Source organism: Caretta caretta, chromosome 20 (genome assembly GCF_965140235.1).
Source record: "Caretta caretta isolate rCarCar2 chromosome 20, rCarCar1.hap1, whole genome shotgun sequence".
NCBI lineage: Eukaryota > Metazoa > Chordata > Testudines > Cheloniidae > Caretta > Caretta caretta.
The window spans coordinates 7,575,827-7,595,768 of record NC_134225.1 but is presented as its reverse complement, the minus strand read 5'-3'; the positions used below and the strand labels follow the sequence as shown (position 1 = coordinate 7,595,768).

At 44.9% G+C, this 19,942-nt stretch overlaps 1 long non-coding RNA gene across 1 annotated transcript; it reads left to right on the top strand.

Moving 5' to 3' along the window:
* The first annotated feature begins 16,004 nt into the window (after nt 1-16,004).
* Nucleotides 16,005-19,619, top strand: LOC142069643 (uncharacterized). The gene is made up of 3 exons (XR_012665578.1): nt 16,005-16,122; nt 16,664-16,807; nt 19,533-19,619. It is a non-coding gene; the product is annotated as an uncharacterized LOC142069643 (long non-coding RNA).
* Nucleotides 19,620-19,942: the final 323 nt, after the last annotated feature.

Genomic DNA, 19,942 nt, shown 5'->3' with positions numbered 1-19,942 from the left:
AAAATACCTGACTCCATCATCCATTTCTCCCCCTAATGGAAACAACTCACAAGACCCAAAATATTCACTAATTGCTCAGGTCAAAAGGGATAACAATATTGTGAATTCTTTTGTTTTCCTGTTCTTAGATAAAGAATAGACCTGCTTCAGTAAAGAACCATAAACACTGAAAATACTGTTTTGTTCTCTCAGAGCTAGCTCTCAGTAGATCTAGAAAATAAGAGTGTTTGTTGTTACACAATCCTCAGAATTCAATTATTTGCACAAATCATTTTAATTTTTCTCTGATTAGGATTCAAAAATAAGCAATTAGATATTCTGTATAGTGTTTAGGAAATTTGTAGGATTAAAATCAGCATGTATTCTGTATACATGGCTTTACCATATATGCAACCTCACATCTACACTTGTAAGAGGACCACATTTCCTGAAGCAGTTTCAAACCACTTCAAGCTAGGACAGTTTTAAGCTACTTTATGTTTCAAATGTGAATGGTGTCCGCTGTGTCAATTAATCTTTTTAAATTATGACCATGATCTAAGATCCACATTTTCAGAATTTTCTTCCATCATTCATATGCTTGGATGAATAAGGCTGCTTTCCTGAACTGCGGTCCATATTTGGAACTGTCTTTATAGTTTAGACTCAACCACCCTCCTTATACAGTTTGGAAGTTGTTCGATACACCCTCGGGACCAGATTTACTCTTCTTTACACAGATTTGGGCCCTAGTCGGGGAGCGACGTACTCATGTAACCGAGGAGCAGAATTTAGCCCTCCTATGGGTTCAGTCTCTCAGTTAGGCCTGTCTTTTTATCTTATCTATTGATATAGCATCCATCCCGAGAGCAGAAGAGCAGCTGTCCCATTTCAGACAAGATACATCAATACCTATATTGATTATTCACAATGGAGTTTTTATCTTTGTTGTACTGTTCCTTTTGAGAAATAAGAAAACAGAGTAAAAGTAAAATGTACTTTTTCTCCCAAATCTATGTGCCATTCCTGATCTTGATTGAACAGGGGAGAGCGTCTTTCCTCTGGATTAAGAATCCAGCTGAGACAACTACCCCAGCCCCACACATTCTACAAGGGAATCCAAAGTCAGAGCAGTGGCATTCAGTGAAGGGTAGCTGCTCTCTTTGAACATCCTGATAGATGAAATAAAGGACTGGGGGTCATCATTAAAAGTACCTTAAACGGGAGCTCAATCCCCAGAGCTATGATTGCCGAATCAGGAAAAAACAAGAAAGTACGTCCTCTCAGGGATTGGCATATTCAAGTTTACAAGAGAGACGATAAAGACTGGCCATGACGTAGAAAAATCAAAATTCAAGTTCGCCAGTAAGAAAAGAGCCTGAGTAATAGTCAGCTAAAGAATGGAAGGGACCAGTTGACCCAGGAAGTTACAAGAGCCTTTATTAAAATGGAGAGCTACTTTTGTCCTTCTGTCTGCTTGCTTCTGGCCAAGGTTGGCTCAGGAATAGAGGGGGAATCTCTTGGGGTCCAGCAACTCTGCTGGCTTGGGAAAGTGTGCACTGCATCACCCACTCCTCCCTGTGTGAGACAATCTCTGTGCCTCTGTTTCGACAGTTCAAAACCCTTAAAAATACCGTTCTTTACAGCTCAACTCAGAAATTGCCAGAACCTAGTCCTGTACTTTTTTCTTTAAAAAAAAAACAATGAAAAGGGGATATTTGCACGACAATGATATGAATCGATGTCTGTATTTTTATATCTTTAGACGCTCAACAAATATATAAAAATCTGCATTAAAATAACAATTAGTAAGTTTGCAAAACTGAGCAATGGAAAGTTTGGAAATGCCAGGATTCAGGGAGTCTGAGTACTGTGCACGTGCATTTTGACACAGTCTTTAATTGCACAATTGTACTATTTTTTTCCACAGACCCCTCATTCAGTGACTATTGAAGTGTTGTTTGTTGCTTGCCTTCAGATGCTGTGTACATACTTCTGCAACGTGAACACAGGGTCACAGACCCTTTGTTTTTTCTCCCTCCTCCCAGCTTTTGAAAGGATCTTGTCTCCTCATTGGTCATTTTGGTCAGGTGCCAACGAGGTTACCTTTAGCTTCTTAACCCATTACGGGTGAGAAGATTTTTCGTTTGGCCAGGAGGGATTTTAAAGGGGTTTACCCTTCCCTTTATATTTATGACAAATGCATTTTCTATATTGACCAGCTTTGTTTTCTTGCATCCTCAGTCATTTTGGGCCTTGTACATAATGTGTATAAATGGAATATTTATCATCCTCTCTGACTGTAATGTGTTTTAAGTGATGGTATATTGTCAAGCTGCATTCAGTATGGGTTGATCTGTTGATCCTCATTAGTGAGAGAAGTGTATGAATTACGAGCCCAAGCAGGATCCCGCTGCTCATTGCTGCAGCTCACCTTGCACTGCTGCAGAACACTATTTGTGTGCGTGCACAAGGCTTGTGTTGTGAAAACCTTGCCCCCTGTAAATACACTCAAAGTCAACCTCTGATCCAGCTCTTGTCAAATGCAGCCAGTTAACATCACAGTGACCACGGGTGTAAAGCTGTGGCCTCCTCCTTTTGAGGGTCTACTGTTGCCCAAGCTCTAAGTCAAGCTGAGGCAGTGTTGGGGTGATGAGGTGCTAATTTATGAGCTCCTTGATGCCTGCACAGTGTTTGTCATGGCTTTGCCACACATGCTCTTGTTCTGTTCTTGATTTTAATTTATTCTGTGGCAAAACATAGTTCATGGTGTTACTTGTCACATGCATGAACACTCTTCCCATCACTGGTCCATCCGTAGTGGACTTATATGTGGATGCCTTGCCCGGATGGTAACAGCTGCAATGAACAAGCATTCTTACAATCACCTGTGCTCCTACCTGATGCTGCATTTTTGAAAGGCCCGACTTTATGGAGCCAGGTGTAGACAGTGAGGGGTGCAGAACACCAGCACAGAGACAGGCAAACTCTCTGTGCTGACCATGCCCTTAGCTTCTTGCAGAGTGGCCTGCTGTTTATGTACTAAAAATGGAGTAGGCCTCAACGGTGTGCCACTGGATACTTTCCATCTTGTGCAAATGTACGAGTCCCCAGTTTACACAATGGCATGGAACAGGGGCTGAGTCACATCAGACCCTGAATCAGGAAGAAAGTTCCCGAAATAGGTAGCTCTATATTAGTTATCTGCTGGTACCTGGTCAAAGGGGGCTTTTTTGCTTGCTTTATTATCCTCTTGTCTGTTTGTTGTGCTGTTAAGATGTGTTAATTAATTAATGACAGTTAAGGACCATCTTGTTCTCTGTTTGTACGGGTCCGAGCGCAATGGGATCCTGGTTTGTGACTGGGACTGTGAGGCAGTACTGCAATACAAATAATCACATGCTGATCTCCAGAAATATTTTTATACCATGGCCATCCTCACTAGCTTAAGAGATTAGTCACGGAAAATGGAAGTTTGTGAACCTGACATCTGCAGTTTAACTCAGTCCCCTTGTCTCCTGCACTGAGTGTTCTTTCTGCTCAATACACACTCAATGATAGGCATGCCCACAGAATAGGGTTATGAAGATGGGTCTCTGGGAGGCTTTGACTTCCTCTACCATGGGATGCTATTGCAGGAAGGAGGTTTGCTGGGAAGAGATGGGGTCTGTCTGACCAAGAAGGAGAAGAACATCTTCATGCACTGACTCACCAACCTTAGGAGAAGAGCTTAAAACTAAGTTCAGAGGGGGCAGGTGAAAAAAGCCACCAGGTAAAAAAAGGTGGCTTTAATAGAGGACTAGCTGTGTGGGGAGAAGTAGATGTGGAAAATTGCAGTAGAATTATAGGAGAAACAAGACGGAAATCCATGGGGGCATCTGCTTAACATCTTAGATGTCTGTACACACAAGCAAGGAGGAATAATAATGGGGAATAAACAGTAAGAACTGGGAGTTTTAGTACATAAATCTTAACGGAGCTTAACTGCATCACAGATACTTGATGGGAAAAATCTCATGACTGGACTATTGGTATAGAGGGCTATAGCTTGTTGAGGAAGGACAGGCAGGAAAAAAAAGAGAGGACATATTGCATTGTAAACCTGTTCTGAGGTCCAGAAGGAGGTGAGAAGCAGACCAGTTGAAAGTCTCTGAGTAAAGATAAAAGAGGGAATAAACAGGGGTGAGGTCCTGGTAGGGGTCTATTACAGACCACCAAATCAGGAAGAGGAGGGAGAGGAGGCATTTCTAGAACAAACAACAGAAATATGCAAAACACAAATCCTGATTGTAATGGGGGACTTTACCTACCCAAACATCTGCTGAAAAAGGAATATGGTAAAACCCCATATTACCCAATAAGTTCCTGGAATGTACTGGGGACAATGTTTTGTTTCAGAAAATGGAGGAAGTAACCGGGGGGACAGCCATTTTAGACTTGATTCTGACCAGCAGGGGGGAGCTAGTGGTGAATGTGAAGGTGGAAGGTGATTTGGGTGAAAGGGATCATGAAGGATAGATTTCATGATTCTAAGGAAAGGAAGGAATGAGAATGACAGGAGAAGGACTGCCAAAAGCAGACTTTAACATCCTCAGAGAATTGGTAGGTAGCGACCCATGGGGAAAACGTCTAAGGCATAAAGGAGTTCAGGAAAGCTGGCAGTTTCTCCAGGAGACAATATTAAAGGCACAACTGCCAATGCAAAGGAAAGAGAGGAAGAATAGTAAGAGGCCAATGGCTCCATCAGAAGTTTTGTAATGACCTGAAAATCAAAAAGAAATCCTACAAAATGGGGAAACATGGACGAATTACTAAGGAGGAGTACAAAAGAATAGTGTGTCCGTGTAAGGGCAAAATCAGAAAGGGTAAGGCACCAAATCAGTTATACATAGCAAAGGACACATGTCATTGGAATCCTTTTTCCATATGGCTTACTGCAAAGAGTGTCATCACTCTGAATGCTTTAAAGGCAACATCATCTCCAAAATCAAGTGTGGGCTCTACATATGGCCATACATATGACACCACACTGTATTAAACACAACAAAAAATAATTTAGTTGATTTGTTTGGCAGGACATGGAAATGAAGAATAAATTTCAATTCATTGTAAAACAATATAAAAATCAATATTTGTAATACAGTCCAATAAGATTTCATCAAGCTTTTTAATCAACCGAATTAAAAAGCAAAAGAAACCAACCACCCACACTCAAGTGTCACTGTGCATTCCAACCAACCAACTACACTCAAATGTCACTGTGCATTCTCCAAGGCAGTTTCTTCTCTTTCTTTGTTCGGTGCTTTTATTTTCTATCCATTCAACCAGGAGCAGATTTTCCAATAAAACCAATATTGGAAAGTGTGGCAAACTGAGAGAGGGACAGAACCAAAATTCAAAATGATTTAGAGCGAATGAGAAAGTCTACACTGGAGCAAATTTAGCCACCTATTGGACTGCGTACATGGATGGGCCCAGATATTGAAATGTATTTAGGTTCCTCACATCTATTGATTTCAGTGCGAGTTAGGAGCCTAAATACCTTTGAGGCTCTTGTCCATGTCATCACAGCACCTACCTGGTCAGCAGCAGTTTATGTGCTATGTCACAGTCACAGTGATGTCATAATAGTGCTTGCATAATCTTAACTGGCTATCCTGGACAGGACAGCCTGAGAGGCCAGCTGCCTAACCGTACTGGAGCTCTTTGGAGAAAGGACTGGAGGAAGTGTTGAGGAAAGATTAAAACATGAACAAATTTGTGAGTGATCAGGAGGTAACCGACAGAGGTAAGGGTCAGCATTGTATTCTCTATATCCATTCTATATTCACACACACATTTAGAAAGCACAGGCATACAGATGAGCTGTAATGTTCTCCATTTGTATGAGCAGAACCTCAGCTGCTGTAAACCAGTGTCCCTCTGTTGACTTCCTTGTAGCTGTGTTGATTTACACCAGTTGAGGAGTTGGCCTACAGCCTCTGGACCTGGAAACTTTCCTGAGAATCTGAGTTTCTAGGGAATGTTATGGGGGGAGGTCTTCCTTCTTTTCTCCCAGTTGTTTTATGTTTGTTATGGGTCCTCATTTTGTGTCTTCTGCATCCATGGAGCCAACTCCATCAGCGATAGGGGAAATTAGAACAAAAAAGGCAGAAGGACTTCTCCTCTAGCTGTCTAAATGAAGCTCTGCTACTATCTTAAATGCAAGAGAACAAAGCATGGGGTCACATTTCTTAGCAACACTAGTGCTCCTCATCCCACACAGATGGGCAGAGTAGGTTACAGTTATGATTCCGTTTGCATCTGGGTGTTACAACTGAAGGATGCAATTTGCATAACGGATGGGCAATCACCTAACCTCAAGCAGTCTTTCCTGGGAAGGGGAAATCTTGTTAGTTCCTCCCTCATGCTTGGAATGCTGTTACAACGGAGACAGATAAATACGGCATTTCAGATTTCTTGTGAAATACTAAGTCTCCTGGAGAATTTCTGCCCAGAGCGAAGAGATATATGGGAGATCAAATCCTGATTTTTTTCATACACCAGCTATTTCATTGTTCCTAGAGTTTAAGGCCAGAAGGGACCATTAGATCATCTAGTCTGACTTCCTGTATTTCACAGGCCACTAAATTTCACCTAGCAACCCTTCAGTACTGAACCCCAAAACTTGTCTTGGACAAAAACATTTCAGTCTGTAGGAGACAAAACTGTTGTGTGCCATCGGCAGAGGACAGGAGAGACTGAGGTTCCACCAATGCCTGAGGCCCTTGCAATGGTCAAGAATTGATTAGGTCAGATATACTCAGATTATCCTAGCAGGTGATCAGTGCCCCATCCTGCCACTCAAAGGTCCCTGCCAATCCCACCAGGGGGAAATTCCTTCCCACCCACAACTCTGGAGATGAGTTGGACCCTGAGCATGTGAGCAGGACAGCTAAGGAAACAGATTCTCTGAACCATTTTAGAGCACTGGTCCACCCTACCAGGTGTCCCATCTCCTGCTATGGTCAATCCCTGATGCTTCAGATGAAGGTTGGAGGGACCCACCCCACCCCACCCCACCCCACTCCACTCACAGCGTACACCTCGCCAATTGTGCATGGGGGTGGGGGTGGGCGTGGGGGGGGGGGGGGAATTCCTTTATGACCTTTACAGGCAACTGTACAGGGGGGAGGGATAGCTCAGTGGTTTGAGCATTGGCCTGCTAAACCCAGGGTTGTGAGTTCAATCCTTGAGGGGGCCATTTAGGGATCTGGGGCAAAAGTTGGGGATTGGTCCTGCTTTGAGCAGGGGGTCGGACTAGATGACCTCCTGAGGTCCCTTCCAACCCTGATATTCTATGAACTGGATGAACTCCGTTCCATGAGTCTTCTCTGCAAGTATTTAAACGACCATCAAAGAAGATTAAAGACTTTCTTCAAAACAAGGGGCCTAAAGTTAAGCTTCTAAATTCATACTGAGGTCTCCAGCAGTGGCCTGATTTTCAAGAGATACCGAGCCCCAAAAGTTCCCAGCATAGCTAATAGGTACATCTGGGTGTTCAGGATTTTTGAAAATGAGGCCCTGACTAAGCAAAACTCTTCAGCATGTGCTTAACTTTAGCTCTATTTCTTGGCTTAGAGTTAAATTATTATTCTGTATGCTATCAAAACTCATCAATTGACAGTAAAGAGGGAAAGGAAGATTATTTTACGTGGGGACCTACTTGAAAGGAGCAAATTTGCTTCATTATGATTTCCCCCCAAGCACACTGGGGAGTTCAGCAAACAAACCTGGTCATGAGGAGGAAGGAAGAGGATTTCCAGGATTCCCAGGTCTACTTCTCACAGTGTTTGGGCTCCTGCAGAATCTTGACTGGATAGTGAATTAAAGAGGCCAGCACCAATTTCTGCTATCAGTGGTAACCAGCCGAATCCTTTTATTTAATTTCAGGTGTTTATAATGAGGTTGTTTCCCTCCTGGCACATATGGATGACCAAGATAAGGGCAAAATTGCCCTCCGGATTGCCTTTATAGCTGAGACCAAGTTGGCTATAGTTCTGACAGTTCTGCTCGAGAAACTGCAAAAGGATGAGGTAGGGCAGTTTCATGAAATTACATCTGCTTTCCAGGTGTCCACACCAAATTCTGCCTGACTTCATGGGGGTACAAGGGACTGCACGGGGGTAATTCAGTGTAGAACTTGGCCTGGCGCACCATCAGGAGAATCAGTATTCGCCCTTCTGTCCTCAGGCGTAAACTCATCATGCAAAATGCTGTTCTTACAGATCAGGATGATATAATGCTCTATAAAGAGAGCATTGTCCTTTTACACACAGTGGAGTACATGGGCTGTAGACAGTAAAAGTACACCATCGGACTAGCAGTAATCTCTTCTAATAATACTTTGCCCTTCTTTAGCATCTTCGTCCAAAAATCTCAAAGCACTTCCCTAAGACTAATGAATTAAGACTCACAGCACCCTTGTGAGAATGGGAAGCATTATCCCCATTGACGGATGACTTGTGTCACAGGGAATTAAGTAACTTGCTCAACACCACTTAGGAAGTTAGTCAAAGAATGTGAATAAAACCCAAGTGAACTGACTCCCTGCTCTAAATCCTAGCCAACACTCCTTTGTTATGATGACATATTATTGAGATTATAGCATTGAAGGGACCCTTATCTATATATATTTTCTACTGGGGGAATTCTGCAAGAAAAAAATAAAAATGATGCGTACAATATTTTAGAAGTTCTGCAAAATTCTGCATAATTTGTTTGTCAAAATAATACAATATAATTACACCCGTTAAAATGATTTTTGGTTATTTATTTCAAAATACCTGTCAGCAAGTATGTCTGTATGAATACAGACAACAAAAAGGATTCAGGAAATGTTTTTTGACAAACCAATTCCTTACTCTGCATGTTAATACAGAACTCTGAGTAATAATTCATTTAAACTCAATACAGAACCATATTTCTTGCACTCCTTTGGCGCAGTGCAAAGGCTTGGTAGAGTCAGGGGTAATGGAGGGAAGTAAATTGCTGGGAAGGAGCCTGGGTGTGAACTTGGAGCATTGCTGGGTATGGGTGGGAAAAGTATGGAACAGTTTTTTTGGGAGGGGCAGGGAGGAATTGTTAGGCAGCTCCCCCCATGCAGACCCTGTCTGACCCCTAACCTCTCCCATTCAGTAAGGCACATCTGCCCCTGTCTCCATGTGTTCCTGCACACCCATGAGTCCTTGCACCCCCGTCCACATGTGTCCCTCCACCCCCACTCAGAAACCCACTCCCCCCATCCCCATGTGTGTTAGGGGGCTTATTCCTTCACCCACTCAATTCCCTGGTCCTTCTCGCATGAACAGAGAGCAACAATACCCGAAGTCCAAAGGTGCAAACAATTCCATGTTTATTGGGTGAACTTCCAGCAAGCATGATTTCAGTTTCCTTCCTTAGTGTCCCCCTTCCCAGCTCTGACACCACAGAGCCTTACAGCTGTGTCCCTGTTCCCATTCCTGCCCTTAGCCAAACATGATTCCAATTTCCCCAGCCCCATTCCCTGTTCCCATTTCCCCCTTTAGCAAAACATGATTCCAATTTCCCCACCCCCATTCCCTGTTCCCATTTCCCCCACCCGCACACCCACCCCCTCACTTCCTGATTGACTGCAGACTATATAGTAAAACTTGACTTCTGCTTAGCTGTACCTTAACCAACCCTTTTCCTGAAATTTAACTAACCGATCCTAACATATTGTAACATGATTATGTAACCAATTATATCCCACCACCTTAATTAGTTTACAGCCAGCAAAATTAATTATACAGCAGAGAGAAACAATCACAGAACCAGACAGAGATTATACAGACAAACAATGGGGAAATGGGGACTACAGTGATAGAACAAACCCAGAAATGAGGATTTCACATCCCAGCTAGTGATAAGTGAGTTCTTGCCAGACAGGATGCTATCAAACTAAGTTTCCTTTTACATCTTCTAGGCCCTTCCCTTTCTCTGGAGGCAATAGGCATTATCAGGACAGGATTGTGTTCCGAACAGCCCAATAGCACCTTATTTCAATGTGACTAGTTGGGAATGTAAAGAGGTGACTGGTCGCTTCCCAGCTTATGGCTGCCTCTGCTGCTTAGCCAAAGGCCTTAGCCTAAGAACAGGGCCTCAGACTGTCACAGTAAGAGAAGGACCTTACACTGGCAGACAGTGATTTTCATTCTTTCTTTTATACCTCGAGAACTAGCCAAGTGATAAGAATACACCTAAATTCTTAGCTGATAGGCCTTTACAGACAGGCCTGAACATCTATATCCTAACAATGTGTCCCTGTACCCCCTCCCCCTGTCCCCATGTGTCTCTGTGCCCCCAGCCAACCACCCCCTGTCCTTATGTAGCTCTGCACCTCCTCCTCCATCACTATGGGGCCCTGAACCTCCCTCCTCCTCTAACTCTGTGCCTCCACTCCCATTCAGCCCCTGCCCCAGTCTGTCCTCCCCCACTAGCCCTTATGAGCCCCTGACTGACCCCACCCCAGCATCCCACACTGTCTGTCTCCCCATAGCCCCTGTCTCCTGACCTGGCCTGCTGTGAAGAAGACAGGCTCTCTCTCTTCCTTCGCTGATAGGGAGTTGCTGCTTTGTTCTATTGCCACAGCACCCTTTGGTGGGCAAGAGATGGAACGGCAGCAGCATTTCAGCAGAAGCTTTTTACTGTGCAAAAAAATAAAAATCTGCGGGGCTCATTAATTATGCACGTGTGCAATCGTGCAGAATTGCCCCAGGAGGCATATTCAGACCCCTTTTTTCCATTGATTAATACTTGCATCCAACAAAGTCCATTTCCCTATTAAGGGCCAACACAGAAGGCATTTTAGTTTCCATTAAAGTACTAGGAGGCCAACTGAACCGCTTGTCTTGGCCTCCGACTCCTTTAATTATTTGAATTACTTGATTAATTATAAAAAGAAAAGGAGTACTTGTGGCACCTTAGAGACTAACCAATTTATTTGAGCGTAAGCTTTCATGAGCTACAGCTCACTTCATCGGATTCATTCAGTGGAAAATACAGTGAGGAGATTTAGATACACACAGAACATGAAAAAATGGGTGTTATCATACTCACTGTAAGGAGAGTGATTAATTATGTTAATTCATGTGATTAATTACTTGAATTACTTGAATTATGTAGTGCTTATGTACTGATAAGTTGTCAGTGACAATTTTCAATTAAAAAATCCTCCTCACATTTAAAAATGAATGGAAGGGGCTTCTCCCCAGTGGAGCTGTCTGTTATGATTGCAGTTTCCAGAAGCATGCCTTTTAAAGCAGAACCACTGGAACGTATAGCCAATCAAGAGATCTGATGCAGACCCTGTCTGACCCCTAAGCTCTCCCATTCAGAGATCTGATTGGCTTTGAACCTTCCAAAGTGGGTTATGACCTTGGCATGCAGGTCACACAGATGTCTAGACTCACAGAAGACCGAGACGGAAAAGAGCTATTGGATCATCCAGTCCATTTCCCTGCTAATGCAGGAGCATTCCCAGCAGCCATTTTCCACTGTTTTGGCCAAACTAATTTGAAAAGCCCCTAAGGACTGAACTTCCGCCTCTTTCCTAGGAAGACTATGTCATAACCTAATAGCCCTGTCTTACAGTTGGGGCATTTTTCCTGTTATCAAAGTCTAAATTGAATGTCCTTTTTTAGCTTAATCCCATTACTCCTACTTTTACCAAAATGTATTATCCTAAAAAATTCCTCTCCCTCCTTGGTGTTCACACCCTCCAGGTAGTTGTATGGTATTATCCTCTCTCCTTCAGAGTCATCCCTTGGCCGCATCAGACACAGACAGCTCTTTCCGTCTGTCTGCAGAAGTAGGGGTCTGCTCGGGCCCAATTTTTAAGCCCGACCTGAACTGGCCCCCGGCCCACTCACCTCACCCTGAGAGGGCTGAATCATTTTCCATCCTGGTCCCAACCTTTCCCCCCAAACCGGATCCTGCCGCTGCATCCTGCTCATGGGGCTGGTGCAGCGGCCACTGTGTGCAGCAATGGCTCCATCCTCTGACACGGCCCCTGCTGCGCTGGGTCTGTGCTGCAGAGAGAGGGAGACGCTGTGACTCCTCGGCATCCTTGCTCCACAGCGCGTGCAGCGCAGGAAGGAGGTGGTGGCTGGCAGGAACACGCAGTCCCGGTTGTGCCGATCCCAGGGGCTAAAGGAGGAGAGCCGACCTGACCCGAGCCCAAGAGGGTCCAGTTGTTTTCTCACCCAACCTGACCCGGACGCCTGTGGTCAGGTCCCCTAGGATTTGGGTCAGGTTGCAGGGCTCTATCCAGAAGTCACTTCTGCCAGCCCCCTGCATTCTTTTTTGCTCTCCCAGGAATGACTTCCCATTTGTTGATCTCTCTGGGAATGTGGTGCTAGAAAAGGCACTCCTCCAGATGCAGTCACAGCTCAGCTGAACAGAGAGGAACTGTTGTCTTCCTGCTTTGTGCCATGATCCCTGTGTGTAAAAGACCCGACCCACATGGCTCTTTGTGGTAGCCATCACACCTTGCATATACCTCTTGACTTTGTTTTCCACTGTCACCCCCAGGGCACTTGTTGCTTCCCACTTGTCTCCCTCCCATTCTGTCAGTTACTTCTACCTCCTTTCCAGGGGTGCTAGTTTGCAGTTTTCTGAAATGAATCTTGGTCTCTCCTCAGGCTTTTAATTTCTCAGTGTCCCGCTTTATTTTTTCTCGGTCCCAACTGATCCTACAACTCCTCCATAGTTAGTCTCATCTGTGAAGTTCTACACTGATGGGCCACATAAAAGACACCTTTGCGCGTGCTACTGTCCGTGTAAATCTAAGGGCTGAGCTCATTGCCCCCGGGAGCGGTTGAGGACTCACTGCAGGAGTTGGGTATTTTATATTCCACATTTACAAATTCTGCCTGGAGTGGCTAGAGCAAGGGCAAGGTGCTCATTTTTATTGTTTGTTCTGAATAAATGAAACTAGAGAAGGGGGCAGTGAAGGGCGCTTCCTCTGGCTCTTTTCTCTCCAGGAAGATTAAACAATGTCAGTTGCTCGGCTGCTTCTGAAGCGCTGCTGAATGCGGTGTTTGTGGAGGGCAGGGCATGTTTTATGCCAATTAAGCCACCAATTAGGGCAGGGGCTTATTAGCTACATTACTGTCTGGTCGGCAAGAAAAACTTTTCCCAATTCTTCTCCTTTATGTTTTGTCCCCAGCAAAACAGAATAGACATTTACTGTGTCCTGGAGAAAGTCTTACAGCAGGACACCCAGGGCCTAGAGAGACGGCTTCTGAAGAAAATAATAACACTAGCCTCAAATCACATGACAGAGACTCAGGTAAGTTAGTTCTCCCGAGATACCAATCAAAGGATCCAAAGCTTTAACTCATTCAAACTCTCTTTTGGGGGGATAAACTATATACTGAAATGAAAATGTATTCTTCTGTTAGAGGTCCACACCTTCCTCCAGACCAAAGCCCAGGTCCTAGACAGCACTTGTGCACATGCATAAGATGGGACAACTCACATGCTGAAAGTTACACATGTGCTGAAGTGCTTTGCAGGATCAGGACCTGAGACACATGATCTCAGACCCAGAGACAGGCCTATGGTGTCTTAAGGAGCAAGTCTTTCCCGAAGTCTACTCAGGATTTCATTATTGATACTGATTTTATGGGGAAGGCGCTCTGATACTGTAGCGATAAGTGGCAGTATAAAGCCCCAAGACAGACAGAATCTGAGCTATCTCCAAAAGAAGCAGCATTGGATTTAGAATATAGTTTGCCAGCAGGAAACCCCATAGAAAAATCCCTCTCTTGTTCCAAAGGAAGTCAGCCTCCTTTTGGGGGACAGTTTATTCCAGGAAAGCTCTCGGAATATCTTGAAGCTGCCCAGCCTGTGTCTCACTTACTGCCTCAGGGAAGGGCAGGGAAAATATCATGGGACTATGGTGACCAGTCACCCACCATAAGTAGCTAACAGTGAATAGGCTAACGAAGCAGCTTGCAAGCAACTCAAAGGCTGAAAACTGTTTAGCCAAGTGACTCAAGGAATATTTATGACGAATGACTCTACCCTCAGAAAGATGGGTTGGTTCATTCACAACTTGTGCACAGAAATAAGGACTTGACTCATGTAAACAACTCTGGCTAGTGCAACCGGCTTCAGTCACCTCAATCTCTCTCTTTTGGTTTTTGGTTTTAGGAAGCAAGAAATGAACTAAAAGTGGCAGCTAGCAACACCTTAGTGACTCTGGCACGCTGCTATTTCAGTGATGTCATGTTAGAGCTGGTGTATCATCTGGAGCTGCCTGAAGAGTTTATTTTCATTACATTGGGCAACCTGTCATCCGCCTATGGTATGGTCACTTCCCTCTTTTCTTTCAAAGTGATTGTTTTTCATTTAAGGACAGGGGATTATCTCTCTACCTAAAAATGTTACCGCTAAACAGAGCTCTGTTTGAGTGTGTGTGTGTGTGTGTGTAGAAACACAAGATTAACTGCTGTTGCTAGTTCTGGCCTCCAGATCATGAGCGATCCAGCTGGAGGTGCAAGCTCTAACCTATGCCCCTGAGTGAAGTACCTTAAGGATGGGAATGAGTGGAAGATCAGGTCTAGAGGAGCTCTTCTCCACCCCACTTGCCATCCCGCCCCAGTGCTCTCTCCCCTTACTCTGGGAGTGAGTTGGGCATTGGGCACAGCTGTACACTTGTGGAGGATTCCCCTCTTCAGGGTGAATCCCCCACTGGCTTTCAATGGCTGCTTTAAAGCCATTCTGCTCTGCTTACGCAGCGCCAATGGCCTCGGAACCCATAGCATCCTGCCCCACAGTGTTTCTACGTGTGTTGTAAGAAGGCAGAGAGCAGCTGATTGTCTGTCTTCCTTCTCTTCTGGCCTTTCTCTGCAGCACTTAAGTGTATCCCTTTTGTGGGAATGATCCTGAAGGTCATGATCTCCATGTTGGCGTTAGTCAAGGACAGCAGGATGAGACAAGCATTTTGCGGTGGTAAGTGCCAGCACTTCCTGTAGGTGCCCCAAATGGATATTTAGGGGGTGTTGGTACAGATTTAAGTGACTGACCAAGTTTGCAAACAGGCCCTGAACTGTTCTCCCTTCCCTGGATTGCACCAGGTGCTGCGTTCCTTGGCTCCCGTGGCACTCAGTGAAGTTGAGAGTGCTCCTTCCTTTGCAGGAGGTTCTGAGCATTTGTAAGTTCAGGCCCTTTATGACTCACGCATATCGTTTAAAATAAACAGACACAAAGGCTGAAGCTGCCCCTCTGCCAGGAGGCTCCTGGGGGAGGAGGTGAAGGGAGCAGATTTCATTACTGTACATTTAAAAATCCCCTGTTTCCCACTCCTCCACCCATTCTCTCTCCCCAGTTTCTTCTTCATCATCATCATCATCTCCTTTCACCCTCTTTCTCTGTCTTCTCCACTTCTCTCTTCCTTTGCTTTTCAGGTGATGCTCAGTAAGGGGTTAATCCTGTGCCCTTGAGGGAAATGGGAATTTTGCCATCCACTTCATAGAGAACAGGATTGGGCCCTAATTCGTCTTAGCAAGGACACTAGATACACCTACTTTTAGGGCAAAGTGCTCCCCACTACCTTCAAATCCCAGGAAAGCCAATGGCAGTTAGGGGCACTGAACATCTTTCAGACAAACTGTAACTCAAGATGAAATCATACAGTGTTCGGGTTGAATAAACAATAACTGCAGGGGAAGAGAGTCTTCAGATGATGGTAATTGAAAAAAGATGGAGAGATGTACAAAGAAAAAAGCCTTTTAAGAAACAAGAAATGGAATGGGGGAAAGAGAAATAGCTCCCAATTGATATGGGATTTCAGCATCTAGTCCTGATAGTAGCTGCCATGGAATTGGAGTAAACGATAGGCCTGGGTGTCTTCTCTGAGAAAGCAACTTCTCCTCATTATTACTATGTCCTTTTCACATGGCCTGTCTTCTCTCCTTCTGTGCAGTTCTGGAAAAATGCTCAAGGGCAGTGAATGTATATTTTATGAACTGGGAAAAGTGCCCATTCCCCAGAATGGGTGAATCACAATTCTGGAAGAACATTCTTCCCTTATATTGCCATGTGACCAGCAACTGGCTGAGCTGTGAGGAGCTGGAGGTGAGAATTGCTGGCTTTCTAAACCTTTAGCGGAAATTGTGATGTTACATTCTGTGTGTCTGGCACTCTTTGTGATGATGGCATTTAATGGTAGGTCCTTTTGGATGGAACAGATTGTCATGTAAAACACCGAAAACCCATATGTTTATAATGTCACCACATCATGGAAATTCGGTCTGTACCCAGTGTACATGGAGTCTAGTTTTGTGCACCTAATGTGCAGATGAACCCGGGATAGTGGGCTAAATTAATTCCTGGTCTAAGTCCATTCAGCCCCAGTGGAGTTACAGCAGGGATGAGTTGGCCTAGAATGCATACTAATCTGGGGAAATATTTTACCTGGTCTAGTTGTGAGGTGCATTAGAATATAATCCTGACACCAACCCTACGAGTCCTGGTTCTTTACCAGGAAATATTGGGATAGGACCGTTCCGACAGTGGAACAAGGGAAACTGCACTCATTAGAAGTAGGAAAGGTGTGCCTATTGGAAGATATTGAATGAATTCATAGGAACATAAATTCTGTGTCTCATCTATGCAGCTCAAGCAGGCCGTCATCAAAGCCCTTGGTCCCATGATGGGCATCCTGCTACACAAAAAGGAGCCGCAAAATCCAATATTTAAAGAGATCTCATGGCTCCTTGAGCAATATAAGGAGGAAATTGATGTTTTTCACGTCACCAAGGTGAGGTACCACTCATTAAGGTAGCTGTCTCTGTGTGTGCCTGTATGACCTGCAGGAGGAATTTGCTGCCAGTGGGGTTTCCTGGTCTAGATAGTGACTTGTTAGATAATAAATATGCATACAAGTTCTGGGTTTATACACATGGTGACCCAGGCAACAAGATTTGTAGGTAACTGCCTCTGATGAAAAGCATCCTCTGTTTCCTGGGGAGGAGGAGAAGGAGATAAAAAACAAAACACCTGCACAACAAGATACTCCCGCCTTGTGATTTCTCAAAACATCCTGTCAACTCTGTGTCTCTCTTTTAGATCATAAGCTCCTCAGAGCAGGGGCTACCATATGTTGTCTCTGGTCGATACCAAGCCAACTGTCAACAGTTGAAAATTAATAATAAGGAGGCTTGAGGGTCATTGCTTTGCATTGCATAACTCAATAGATATAAAATCATTGCCTGTCTGTTACATCTACCATTCTATGCAGTGCTGTTGTAGCCATGTTGGTCCAAGATATTGGAGCGACAAGGTGGGTGTGATAATCTAATTGAAGATATTGTCTCACTCACCTTGTCTCTCTATTTCATCCCCCCTCAGTACCACATGAGCGAGAAGTAAGGGGCCATATTCTGTCTTCAGTGGGGCTACACTGTTGTAAATGAAGTCATGAGACAGCTCTAACTTCTTGGTAGTGATATTTACTCACCGTCTATGTTGGTTGAAGCTTTCTAGTACGGAGTATGTGGTCACTTTGGGGGTTGAAATACCCATGATTTGGAGGGAACCAATGCATCATGGACTTCTTTGATAGCATCAGGGCACTACACAACTGTGTAAACATAGTAAAATATGTAGATGGCATCCGAGACATTCTGGAAGCTTCAAGCAGCAAAGGAGAAAAGTGTGTTAGATGCAGGAAGGAATTCGATTTTCACCTTTTTTTTAATCAATAACCTGGCAGAGGACATAAAATCATCACTGATAAAGTTGGCAGATGAGATAAAAATGGGGGAGTGGTAAATAATGGAGAGGAGAGCTCATGGATTCAGAGTGATCTAGATCACTTAGCAAACTGGGCGCAAAGAAACAATATGCCTTTAAATACGGCTGAATGTAAATGTATGCGTCGAGGCACAAGGGATTTAGGCCACACATACCTGATGGGGGATGCTGTCCTGGGAAGCAGTGACTCTGAAAAAGATTTTGGGGGTCATGGGGCATAATCAGCTGAACATGAACTCATGCTGTGGCCAAAAAAGCTAAAGCTGGGGTGCATCAAAAGGGGAATCTCAAGGAGGAGCACAGTGTTTAATTTACCTCTAAATCTGGCTCTTGTCTGACGACTGTTGGAATCCTGTGTCCAGTTCTAGTGGCCACAATTCAAAAAGGGTGTTGATAAATTGACAGAAGAGCCACAGTGACGAAAGGATTAGAAAATGTGCCTTACAGAGGGAGAATCAAGGAAGTAAATCTCTTTAGTTTAATACACAGAAAGTAAAAGGGTGTGTGATGGGGTTTACCTACCCCGCATGGGTTCAGCAGGGGTTAATCATGCTTTGTGGGCCGAGGAGGCCATGCCCCCTCATCTCTGCTCGGCATGCTTCAGCTGGACCCAGGATACAAAAGAGAGCCGCTCAGCTCAGGCTCGGATGGCTGCCGAAGGGAGCAGAGGCGCATTGCAGGCTCCTGCAGAGAGACTGCCAGTGCTCCAGGATTCAGAGGCCAGCCGGACTGTGGCTGCAGCTGACTGCCAGCCACCCAATGCCAGAGATGGAGGAGAGACCCCAGAATCCCTGAGAGTCCCAGCTGCGGAAGAACGGGTGGGAAGCAGCCTAGGTGGACGAAGCATTGATCCAGTTGAGGTAGCGGGCTTGACTCAGCATGCTTTGGAAGGATCCCCGCTGAGTTGGTGGCAGATATCCCTGCGCCCTGGGCTGGGACCCTGTGGAATAGGTAGGAACCAGTGGAGAAGGGCTCACCACTAGGTAACACTTCCCTGCCACAAAAGGTGGTTCTATCGACTCTGGCCACTAGGCCGCATTGCCCTGCAGTCAAGGGTGGGTCTATTGCCTTTGGCCACTAGGCCGCACTGCCATCCCTAGAAGGGCAGCCCAAGTGACTCAGGCTGTTGGGCTGCGGACCCTCACCCAAGGGCTGCTGCACTGATCCCGACCATTAGGCGATGGTGCCCTAGGAGCCCGGACTGCTGTGGTGGCTAGGGAGACTAGGCCAGTTGGGCCACTCCAGATCTACTTCAATTCCTCCTCAACCTGATACCACCCTGACGGGGTGGACCTATCCTGTGACAGGGTGACTTAATTACAGTCTCTAATATCTTACATGAGGGACTCCTATTATCTAATGGGCTCTTCCGTCTAGCAGAGAAAGGTGTCACTTGATCCAATGGCTAGAAACTGAAGCTAGACACTTTCAGACTGGAAATACGGTGTACATTTTTAATGGTGAGATAATTAACCATTGGAGCCATTTATCAAGGGCCGAGGCGGATTCTGACGACTTTTCAATCAGGATTGGTATGTTTTTCTAAAAGCTCTGCTTTGGGAATGATTCTGGGCAAGGTCTATGGCCTGTGTCATACCGACCGGAGGTCAGACTAGATGATGGCAAGCATCCGGTCCGGCCTTGGAATCGAGGAATCCCCTGAATCTGCTTCAGTCACTACATATGGCTCCTTTGTGTGCCCACCATCTGACTTTCGCCCTCTGTTGCAGAGTCTGAGCCAGCTCTTGGAGGTCTCTGGTGAATATAAGATCCCTCTACCTAAAGCGAAGTTTCAAGCCATCTGCAGTGCTCTGCACAACCAGGTGAGGAGTGGTTTTGCTTGGATCCCTTGAGCTTAGGCACAGCAGACCTGAAGCATATTAACACTGAAAAATCGATGGAATGATCGTGCAGAGCCTGGGGACTTCCTCATGCCTTACTGATTTCTGCAGGCTCAAGAGTAAGCAGGGAGCGCTCTCATTTTCTTAGCTACTATCCAGCTCAGTTTGTAAAGCAATTTCACCATAAGCCGATTACCAGGGGGAGTCAGAGTTGTAAAGTAAAGCTGTGTCTTGATTAGGTCAGCTCTGCTGCTCAAAACACTTTAGCTTCTCTTATGTTATGTATTGGTCATTGTCTT